Source organism: Pan paniscus, chromosome 19, assembly GCF_029289425.2.
Source record: "Pan paniscus chromosome 19, NHGRI_mPanPan1-v2.0_pri, whole genome shotgun sequence".
In the NCBI taxonomy this organism is placed as follows: domain Eukaryota; kingdom Metazoa; phylum Chordata; class Mammalia; order Primates; family Hominidae; genus Pan; species Pan paniscus.
The window spans coordinates 60,382,998-60,395,486 of record NC_073268.2 but is presented as its reverse complement, the minus strand read 5'-3'; positions in this window follow the sequence as shown (position 1 = coordinate 60,395,486).

Here is a 12,489-nt window from a genome sequence, read left to right as displayed (position 1 = left end):
AACTACTTAATCTGAACTCTACTAATTTGAAATTTATAGCCATTCAAACATAAACTCTTACCTTTGTTTGGCTAATGGGAAAAACAGGTAGGCAAATGTAAAATGTAAACTCTAAGTGTTTGATACACTTTAAAAAATACATATTTCAATCTCTTTAGAACCAGCTGCTTATATTGTATACATATTTTATTTATTAATTAAGAAAAATCCCCAAGGGTTTCTGTGTGCCAATAATTATTGGTTTAACTATAAATTATGGTATAGTCTTGAGAGTAATGCTAATGATTTTTTTAAACTATATTTTGAAATGTTACTGATTCGGGCTACTAGTTCAGATTAATAGCATTTAATAGCAGTGGAGTTTGAAGCCAGACAGATTTAATTTGAATTCCAGTGCTGCCACTTTTTAACTGATGTCCTTGAACAAATGACTTAATCCTGATGAATGTCATCATCTTCTAAACTGGGACATTTCTGAGAGAGAGTAAAGGAGGTGTCAATTACTCTGGGACAAGCCTAATCAGAGGCTGGCCTGGGGAAGCCAGACACATGGTTACTCTATCAAAATGTGACTCTCTCAGTCTTTGGCTTATCTAGGTTGTTGGTAGATGGTGGATGGCGTTTTGTTTCAATTTTTCTGTCACTGCTTTCAACTATGAGGAATCAAATCTCCTTATCCAAGCCCTATGATGTCATCTTAAGTCTGTCACATTGAGTCTTGGGAATTTTTTTTTTCCGAGACAGAGTCTTGCTCTGTCGCCCATGCTGGAGTGCAGTGGCGTGATCTCGGCTCACTGCAACCTCCGCCTCCTGGGTTCAAGCGATGCTCCTGCCTCAGCCCCCCGAGTAGCTGGGATAATAGACCTCGCCATCATGCTCAGCTAAGTTTTGTATTTTTAGTAGAGATGGAGTTTCACCATGTTGGCCAGGCTGGTGTCTATCTCCTGACCTCGTGATCCGCCTGTCTCGGCCTCCCAAAGTGCTGGGATTACAGGCATGAGCCACCGTGCCCGGCCAGGAATATTTTTTTTTTTTTTTTTTTGAGACGGAGTCTCGCTCTGTCACCCAGGCTGGAGTGCAGTGGCGCGATCTCGGCTCACTGCAAGCTCCGCCTCCCTGGTTCATGCCATTCTCCTGCCTCAGCCTCCCAAGTAGCTGGGACTACAGGCGCCCGCCACCACGCCTGGCTAATTTTTTTGTATTTTTAGTAGAGACAGGGTTTCACCGTGTTAGCCAGGATGGTCTCTATCTCCTGACCTCGTGATCCGCCCGCCTCGGCCTCCCAAAGTGCTGGGATTACAGGCGTGAGCCACCGCGCCCGCCGGCCAGGAATATTCTTATTGAGATTATTATTAAGTCACACTTTTAGGTGTAGAAAAGTCCTGTAGTCGAGTTGAAAACTTTATATGTTAATTCAAAACTTTCCTTCTCCCCCATATGAGACTCCACCTGTGGTCCTGGCATAGGGGGAAGTGTATTCTCTTTTTACATTTCTCTTTGCCCTTTTAATCCTCCTTTGTCTTCTCAGTGTACTACTTCCAGCTCCCCTAGGGTGAAGGGAGTTGATAAGGAGATTGTGGGAAAGGGCCTGTGCCATCTGCTGCAGGCTTCCTCAGGCAGTGCAGCTACTGTGCGCCATACACGGTATCAAAAATCTGTGCCAGTGGTGGCTTTGATTTGCATCCCTTTGGCTAACGGAGATACTGAGTATTTTTACACTTGTATTCTCCTCTGTAGATTACCTATTTATGTTTTTGGTTGAGTTACCTTTCTTGAATTTTTGTAATCGTGTTTTTTTCACTCTCTTAACATAAAAAGGAAATAAACAACTATCTCTATACCCAGAAATGGTAACTATTAACCTTTTAAAACATTTTCTCTACCTTTTTAAAAACAATTTTATTTTTTAGAGCAGTTTTAGGTTCACAGCAAAATTGAACAGAAGTTACAGAGATTTCCCCAATACCTCCTGCCCCCACATGCACAGCCTCCCCTGCTATCAACATCCTCCACCAGGGTGGTACATTTGTTACAGTCGATGGACCACCATTGACACATCATTTTTACCCAGAGTCCATAGTTTACCTTAGGGCTGACTTTTGGTGTACATTTTGTGGATTTGGACAAATGTATAATGGCAACTATTTACCATTATAGTATCATACATATTAGTCTCACTGCCCTAAAAATCCTCTGTACTGTACCTATTCATCCCTCAATATAAATGGAGTAATTGACAGTGAGCCCATAGAGTTTTGCATCTGTCTGTTTTTAATAGAAGAAATAAAACACTGAAGATAAAATTGAGGCATACTTTAAAACCATAAAACCATAGAAACCATGAACTCTATATATTATTAATGTCCATGTTTTAAGTTTATATAAATGGTAAAATACTCCAACCATATTCTGTCATTTACATCCTTAATCAACAATGTGCTTTTTAGCCAGGAGTAGTGGCTCAAGCCTGTAATCCCAGCACTTTGGGAGGTTGAGGCAGGCAGATCACCTGAAGTCAAGGGTTTGAGACCAGGCTGGGCAACAGGGTGAAACCCTGTCTCTACTAAAAATACAAAATTTAGCCGGGCGTGGTGGCACGTGCCTGTAATCAATCCCAGCTACTCGGGAGGCTGAGGTACAAGAATTGTTTGAACTCGAGAGGCAAAGGTTGCAGTGAGATGAGATCGCACCACTGGACTCCAGTCTGGGCGATAAAGTGAGACTTCCTCTCAAAAAACAAAAACACAATGTGCTTTTTAGATCTTTCCATTTTGTACATAAATATATATTATCTCCACTATAAATATATATTTATAAATAACACTTATTCTTTCCACATTGCAGTATAGTATTCCAGATGTGTATATGATTATTTAAAACCTTATAGCTGCCCTATAAGATTCTGTCATGTTTCTAAGGTTTTACTATTACAAGCAATGCTTCAGTAAACAATCCTTGCACTTATTTTCCTGTGTTTGTGTGCAAATATTTACTGAGGATAGTTACTTGACGTGTACTCTCTGATAAGATATGTGCATTTTAATTTTGTGTGCTTCTGACAAAATTTCCCCACTCCTGCTAGCAAAGTATGGTACACCCCATGACTCCATATTCTTATTAGTAAGTGACAATAGTACCAAACATTTTCATTTTTATGAATCTGATGAATGAGATTGTTAAACTAAATCTGACCTGCGGATGCTTCTGGACCTGGAGTCCTTATGTAATAAACTGCAACCTAACTTGTTACACAAACAAGCTGAAAGCCTAGCCTACGAGTAGTCTCAGCCAATCACAGCAGCTGAGTTTTCCCAATCACAGACTGCAAACTGATCAGACCGTGTTCAAGTAAGGCAAACCCGGAGCTGTTACCAATCAAGCTTTTTTTACCTCACTGGTGTTTTCTTTCCGTAAATTTACCTCCATGCGTGCATCCACACATAATAAGCATAAAATCACTATAAAAATCATAAATGAAAAGGCTGATATACAATTGCACAAAAATTAACATTTAACGCCTTCACACATTTCGGAAGTGCTTCCTGTAGTTCTGGTTCTGAGGATGTCCAGTTAGAGAATTGCTCTTTGCTCAATTAAACTGTGTTAAATTTAACTTGTGCAAAGTTTTTATTCTAACAAAATACAAAAGTGTTTTAATGTGTAATTGATTTATTATGCCTCACTGTCCTTTATTTCATTAATATTGCGTGTGACCAATGTTTAGCATGCTTAATATTCATTTCTGTTTCTTCATTTTTTGCCCACTTTTCCTTCAGGATAATAGTTTTTACTGAGCTTTTAATAGATCTATACTTACTCAGCATATTAGCCTTCATTTTGTTCCATCGTGTATTTTACTTTTAAGTATTCTTATGGTGTTTTGGACACTTAGAAATGCTAAGTTTTTGTGTAGTTATATACCTGCCTTTTTCTTTATGATTTCTATAGTGCTTTTATACTAATTATGATTGGATACATGAATGAATCTGTTTTCAGATGAGGATAGAATTTTGTTTAAAAAATCCACACTGATGAGGGCGGTGGCTCATGCCTGTAATCCCAGCACTTTGAGAGGCCTAGACAAGTGGACCTCCTGAGCCCAGGAGTTTGAGACCAGCCTGGGCAACATAGTGAGACCCCATCTTTACAAAAAGTACTAATAGGTGGGCATGGTGGTGTGCACCTGTAATTCTAGCTGCTCAGGAGACTGAGGTAGGAGGATCAATTGAACCTAAGATATTGAGGCTGCGGTGAGCCATGACTGTGCCATTGCACTCCAGCCTGGGTGACAGAGTGAGACCCTGTCTCAAAAAAAAAAAAAAATCCACACTATATAAGTCATATTCTTAAACAGAATAGGAAGTAAAATTATATGAAAAAGTTAATGGAAATAAGTAAAAATATTACCTGAATTTTTAACAACATATGTAATTTGAGTTAAGGCCCCAGATAATGAACATAGCTACTTACCTAGTTTATCCTTTTCAGGTACCAGGATAGTCCCAGTTCAGTGAACCCTAAAACAATGCTTATTGCAATGATTATTTCTGGACATCATGTCACAAACAATAAAATTTTTTTTAAGAACTGTTTTGTGACATTGTACATTTGAGTAACATATTCCTTTTAGTGTATAGATAACCAGCAACATAAGATTATTCCAGGAATAATTAGACACAACTACAGCATAAAAACAAAATTATCATGTGGCCAAACATGAGCATAATCAGCTTCTTTTAATAAGTGACATTTGAAGTTACCACAGTGAACTTTCCTGATATTACACACAGCCATTATCTGACTGACATTTCCTGTGTGTAAATTCTACTCCATCTGTAATTGTCAGAATTGATTATTTAAGACTCGGCCGGATGCTATACTTTTCTGGACCTGGCATGTGTCTGAGTCACTGCCTCCCAGGATACTATCATTCATTTGGCATGCACTAGTGTTCTGTGCCCTTCCAGGACAGGACACCTGGAAAGAAACCCAAGATTCATAGAACAGATTTGTATGATGTGGTACCGGCATGGAGAAAACACAAATTGTCTACTGGACCATAATAGATAAAAGTTAGAAGTAAACTATTGGTTTCCAGTGACTGGCATAAAAAAATAGGGCAACAGAAATTCTCATCCACAGTTACTAAATATTAAAATAGCTCCAAACCCAAGTCACTAAAGCTACCCACATGAAAGACACTTTGTGATTCCATGGTTGAAAACAAACTCTAAACCCAATGGGAATCTTTACAGCAAAGCTGGCCTGTCATTAATCAGCTAAGGGATATGGGTTCAAATGTTTTCTGCTGTATCTTTATATGGGACAGTCTTATTATCTTATTTCAACTGATTCTTTGAGTAAAGATTATTTTCTCAATTTTCCCTGTGGCTATTGGAATAATGTCATCACTTTTGCTTCATGGAGAATTCTTTTTTGTATCTGGTGGCAGAAGCTCTCCTATTTCCAGATGTAGAGAGGACAGAGCACTTTTGAAACACATACAGTGCCATGTGCTCAGCGTTGGCTGTGTTTTTAATGCAATTTGTTATTTAATCCTCACAACAGCTCTGCAAGCTTGAGGTTGTGGTTCACAATTTTTACTGATTGGGCGACTGAGATGCAGAAAGGCCACAGTTACTCAGTTTGTATGTGAGCAGTCCAAGGTTCAAACCCATGTCTGTTGGACAGTAAACTACTTTTCTTTTTACTGTTACACTCTTATTGTACCTGTTTGGTACTCTCATTAAAAAATATATATAGCTGAGTGATCTCGGCCAAGCCACATTATCTTTCTGGCATACTTTATAGTGCATAAAATAAGAGGAGTGAATGAAATAAGTATAATCGTTTAACCTCATTTTTCTTTCAAATATTTGTTCAGTATATATGATGTACTGAGGATCAAAATACTAAATAATAAATTGGCATTTCACTAGTAACAACATTTATAAAAACATCCAAGAGTTAACTTAGTAAGAAGTGCTAATGAAAGCACTATCAAATTGACACAATTAACATTCATAAAATATACCATCCCGAAATAGCAGAATACACATTTCTCTCTAGCTCACATGGAACAGTCACTAAAATAGACTGAATTCCAGGACATAAAACACACTTTTATAAATTTAAAATATAGAAATCATACAACATATGTTCTTACACCACAATGGACTTGAACTAGAAATTATTAACAGAAAGAAAAGAACATTCTCAGATTTTTGGAGATTAGACAACATGCTTCTAAGTAATATGTGGATCAAAAAAGAAGTCTCAATATACACTTAGAAAATATTTTGAACTAGGGCCAGGTGCGGTGGCTCACGCCTGTAATCCCAGCACTTGGGAGGTCGAGGCCAGGATCACCTGAGGTCAGCAGTTCAAGACTAGCCTGACCAACATGGTGAAACCCCGTCTCTACTAAAAATACAAAAATTACCTGGGCGTGGTGGAGCCTGCCTGTAATCCCAGCTACTCAGGAGGCCGAGGCAATAGAATCGCTTGAACCCGGGAGGCAGAGGTTGCAGTGAGCAGAGATTGGGCCATTGCACTCCAGCGTGGGGGACAGGGCGAGACTCTGTCTCAAAAAAAAAAAAAAAATCAAAAAAGAAATTATTTTGAACTAAATAAAAATGGAAATACAACTTACCAAAACTTGTGGCATGTGGTAAAAATGGTGCTTAGAGGGAAATGTATAGTATTAAATGCATATGTCAGAAAAAGAAGATCCAAGTCCAATCTCATACCTTCTGAATCTAGAGAAAGAAGAGTAATTTAAGCCTAAAATGAACATGAAGAAAGAAAAAGTATTTAAGTGAGGGTAGGAAGTGGTGAGAGAGTTGAGAGATTGCCCATGGGTACGATGTTCACTCTTTGGATAATGGGTACACTAGAAGCCCAATCTTCACCAGCACGCAATATACCCACGTAACAAACATGCACACGTACTCCCTGAATCTAAAATAAAATAAAATTTAAAATTTAGATAAAAAAATCAACAAAATTTAAAACAAAAGCTCAATAGAGAAAACCAGTGAAACCAAAAGCTGGTTCTTTGAAAAGATTCATAAAATTCATAGACTTCTAGCCAGGTGTATCAAGGTTAAAAGAGGCAACTAAAGAGGGGTAATCATTACGGATCTCATCGGCAAAAGGAATTACAATATTCTACCGGATTTAAGGAATGGCTTGACCTTTTAAGAGAAGAAAGAGCAGGTGCTGCTAACAAAATGATCATTTTATTAACAGATGGATGGTGTTGGATGGGAGGATGAAATCATTTTTAGAAGAATGTGTCACGTCTCAGGAAGAGCCAGTAGATACTGTGGGACCATCAGCAAATGGACACATGAGAAATGAAGGAGCTGGACATGCCAAGGTCAGAATTGGTGGAAACAATCCAACCACAGGGCTATGCCACTCCCCTAAAAGAGAAAGGGTCAGTAGTACAAATGTCAATTCCAAAATGAAAGTAGCTGGTGCTTCGCAGCGGCTTGGAAGTAGGTTTTCCTGAGCACCTTCCAGTCCCCTCAAATAAACAAGGAATGTGTGTAAAAATAATGAACTTGCCGTTCGTGTGCAGTTTTAAGGAAGGCTCCTAGACAAATCCTTCCCCCCATACAAAAGGCTGACCCTAGGACCCTCCTACGTAGAAATTCTGAAGTGGTCATTGCAGCCAGTGAAATCAGGAATAACAAGGAACTTATTTCAGTATCCAAAGGAGTTCCCTATGAGGATGGGTCACAGCTGCAGGAACGTCTCAAAAATCACAGCCACCCACATAGATGACACAGCATCTCATCATGGTTCCGGCTGAGCGGATGAATAATCACCTCCCTAGGGATAAGGCATACAGACCAGATCCCCAGCAGGAGTTCTTAGTGTCAGGGAGTTTGCTAGTGCTCTGTCACACTCACGGCAAGGCTGCTTGGGGGAACAGGGAGAACAGAAAAGGAAGACAGAAAATCTCAGTGGCGTGGACAGGGCGAACAAGAATACCAATTCCTGCCACAAACAAAAAGTGTATTTCAGATCCTAACTTCAAGTAATTTAATTATTATTATATTGTTCATTTTAAAGCTAATAAAACAGGTCAGAGCAATCACTTAGTATAGCTAATAAAGTCATGTAACAATTAAGTGACAGAGCTGATTAAGATTCTCTGAACTGAAATAAGATTTTCTGTCTCTATCACCATATGGACTTCCTACTATTAATTCATGGTGTCTAATCAACATTGTCAGCTGTTGCCTTCCCCAGCACCAAGTTTCTGAAGCCGTCAAACTGAAATTCACACTATTTTCTAGTCATTCATGAGCAGGTGCATATTAACTTCTCTGGAGTTGTTTATTCCTAAAATGAGAGTAGAATTAATAATATCAACATTAGCAGTTGGGAATATGATACACTATTAATTAAGCTAATTGTAAGTGAATCTAAAATCTAAAAGATTTTATAATCTGAAACCTTAAAATCTAAAAGGTTTACACATATATTTGGTTAAAGGATTCTGTAAAGATGCATAACTTGGGGGCATAAGAGATATATGTAATCATAAGAGCTGTAAATACAAATAAACTCTTCATAGGAGTAAGTTTAGATTTTGTAGAAAATAAAGAAGCCAGGAAGCCATTTACTGTTAGGGGGTGGAAAAACCTAGGTTATCTATTGTCATGAAATCCAGGGGCAACAAGTTCTCAAAAAAGCATGGAAACTCAGTATTGTTAAAAGCCCAGTACATTCAATGAAAGCAAAGTAACTGGAAGTGGCTAGAAGGAAATCTTTGACGATCTTGATGAGAGAATAATCAAGGAAGTTATTGGAATGAACCCCAGACTGCATGGAATCAAAATTGGCTTGAGGTAAGTGTAGCAGATGGCATAAATGACACACAACTTGGGGCAGGGACCACACACTATTTGCTTAAGTATCTGGGCAATGAAAGGAAGAAACAGCAGTAGTAAAGGGAAGTAATAGTTTTCTTAATAGCTGATGAGATCTGTGCAGTAAGAGTAGAGATGTAAAAAACAGATGGACTTAGTGTTGGAAGCAAAACTCCAAGAAGCTGAGAATGAATGGGATCATGAGCATGACTAGGGGTGTGACACAGTCACCTACAGACAGAGCTATGTTTTGATGAAGAATGAGATGGATAAAGGTACAGAGATGGTTTCTCTTACTAGAAAAAACTTCAAGTTAGATTTCCTGTTGGGCAAATATTTCAGGAGTAAGCTCTATACCAGGGATCTCAAACTCAAATACCTTCTGGAACCAGGAAGGTGATAGCATGAGTGAGCTGATGTGACAGGCAATTACTTAAGAACCTTAACTTTCCTCCAAGTGATGTGCTCTCTCCCATTTTTCTTAAAGCACACAAGCAACCTTCTTAGCTTATCTTTTACTTTCTGAATTTTGATAGAGACATGGTCAGGGAGGAGGGTTTTCCTTTATTGAGAAAACCAACGTTCCACGTGTGCTTATAAATACAACTGCCACTTGATCTCAGAGTCAAAGACACAATACTGAGTCCAAATGGAGTTAGAATGTGTGTCCTAAAGAGAAAGGCCACTAACCAGTTCCTACTCAATTTAATCTTGTGAGTGTGTAGGCTAGGAACTGTCAGATATTTTAAGAGAAGCCAGAACTCTACATGTTTATGTGAAATATTCTCATTTTCAATGTTGGCTCAATTGAAAAGCAAAACAAGGCTAGGTAGGCCATCTGGGCAGCAGACCTGCCCATGCATCAATCTCCATCCTCTGTTGCAGACATTCAATTAAACCTGTCACAGACCAGGAAAACCACTTTTGATACCTGAAAGTCAAAGTTACTTGTGGTTTTCTTTGGTTGCACTGATTAAAGGAAAGAGGAAAAAAAAATCCTTTAATGCCAAGTGAGCAATTTGGGATTAACGGTTTATCTGGACAATTGCTAATTGGGAAAACAGAGCAAGACGCTTAAGCTAAACAGGTTCTGTAACAGTTGAGCAGTTGTTTGTTTGACTTGGATAAAAGGAGGCATTCTTATGGTCGAGGTAGGTTTTGCTTTACCTGCTATGGCAGAACTACATGATGTGGTCATCCAACAATGAGGTCTTGGTAAAATAAATTATGGTGAAATGCTATGCAGACATTAAAAAACAATGATTTAGAAAAAGGTTTATTTATCTTGGGAATTTCTCATTCTATATTGGTTATTGTTCCAGACAATGTTACCAAAATTTTAAGTTTTAAAACAGATTAAAATATTATACGCAGCATGATGCCATGATTTCATATGTTATTATCATTATTTTTTAAAATTTTCTAAAATAAGAACTTCTTTTTCCTAGTATTCTCTTGTTTAGGCTCTGGGATAACAGGAACTGATGCTGCAGAAAGATGTGACTCAGGATTGTGGAACTTTAGGAAACTTGGGGGTTATTTTATGATATCATTCATGCCGAGGGAGCCAAGAAATATCCACATCTATGCTCATTTCAGACTATTTCACAAAGATGCTCCCAAATTCCACATTATAATACCTTTTCAATTTCCTCCCTTCAATTCTGTCTCCCTCCATTTTTGGTGGAGACTGTTGTTTGTCTTCAAATATCCATTGCTTCCATGATAGAATTTTAACTGGGCCCTGGGATGCTCAAAAAAAAGGCAACATTTTATCTTCCTTGGCAACTAGAAGTAACATGTGACTTTCTTTTTTTCTTTGCCAGTGTGGTAAAAGAAGAAGGCAACTTTCAGAAACTGTCCTATAGGGCTGTTGTCCCATGACCTGTGCCCTCTTCCTCTTTATAGTCTCTTTCTGCCTCTTCCTGCCTATGTCTGGATGCTGCCATCTTGAATTCCATGGATGACAGCTATGCTCTAGGGATGACAAGGTTTCATCTGGAAGAAGACATCTGAGAATATTTTGAAGCAGAGCTTCCAACCTCTCTGAGCTATATCCTCAGACCCTAATTTCTTCCTAAGAAATATACCTCCCTTACTTACTCTAGAAATAGACATATCTGATGTGTGTGCTGGGATGAGGCCCCTTATGAACCACAATCCTGCCTTTACTATTTTAGACAACCAATGACTAGATTCCTTGATACCCCCATTTAAATTTCTAAAATACTAAGTTGATATATTGGGTAAGTAAGAACATCTACTCTCTAATTTTTTTTGTCAGAACTTTGCTCATGGTTTTAAGAACCAAAATTAATAATGCAACTAAAAATCTGTCAAGCGTCCTCCTATAACCCTATTTACCTTTATTAATTTTTTTTGCTTTTCTTATGACTTTATTCCACAAAGTAAACATTAAGATTTTCATATCAACTGTCCTCGAAAACTATGTGAAATTTTTAATGGCATTTTATTAAAGTTATGCTAAAATGAAGAGAATCTATCACTTTTCTGTAGTAAACCTTTTCTCCCAATAAAATATTTTCATGTATTTATTCAAATTTTTCCTGTGCATAGCTATGGCTGTCTATTTTCAGTTTGTCCAGCTTTTTCTTGTTATAAAAATGGACATGATGGCTTCTAAGCTCTTTCCCTGTCAGGACTAAAACTGGAATATCTAAGTCATTTTGAATCACTTCTTTGTATCTCATGACCACTCCAATTTATGGCCTTATTAGTGTTTTTCCATAGCTTTCTAGGAGCTTCCTAATTGGCCATTCTGCCACAAGGCTCTTACATTTCCTGACATACAAAACCACACTTCCATTATGCCATTCCTCTGCTCATCAGCTATCAATGACCAGTAGTTGCCTACTTACAAAAATAAAACTTTTTTATTCCGATATTTAAGGCAGCTTATAGTTGCTTTGGTTTGAGTGTGTCCTCCAAATTTTATGTATTAGAAACTGAATCCCCAAATTCATATGTAGATTGGAGGTAGGGCCAATGGAAAGTAATTAGAATTAGACAAGGTCTTCAGGGTGGTACTCCCATGATGGGACTGATGGCTTTATAAGAAGAAGAGAGACCTGAGCTGACAAGCATGCTCTTGTCTTCTTGCCATGTGATGCCTTCTGCCATGTTTTGACACAGCAAGAAGATCCTCACAAGATGCTGGCCTTCCAAGTAAGACACTTGGACTTCTAAGCTTCCAGAACTGTAAGAAATGCATTTCTTTTCCTTATAAATTACCCAGTGTGTGTTATTCTGTTATAGCAATGTAAAACGGACTAAGACAGCAGTCTTTCCTCATAATTTGCCTTTGGCTACTTTCCAAGGAGAAGCGCATGATCCAGGTCAGGAATGCTGTGTCATTGCCCCTCCAATGTTAGCTATGTTCATGTTGACTGGAATACTCAATACATTTTGTCCAAAAATTCCTACTTTTGTTTGAAGTATTGTCCAGTTCCATATCCACGAAGCATGTACCTACTATTCTTTGTGCCATATGTTTTTACATGGATGAAAATTATAATATTCCTGGAAGAAACCCCAGAATTCTTTGGATTCCTGAGACAGGTGAAGGAGCTTTCTGAAGGACACA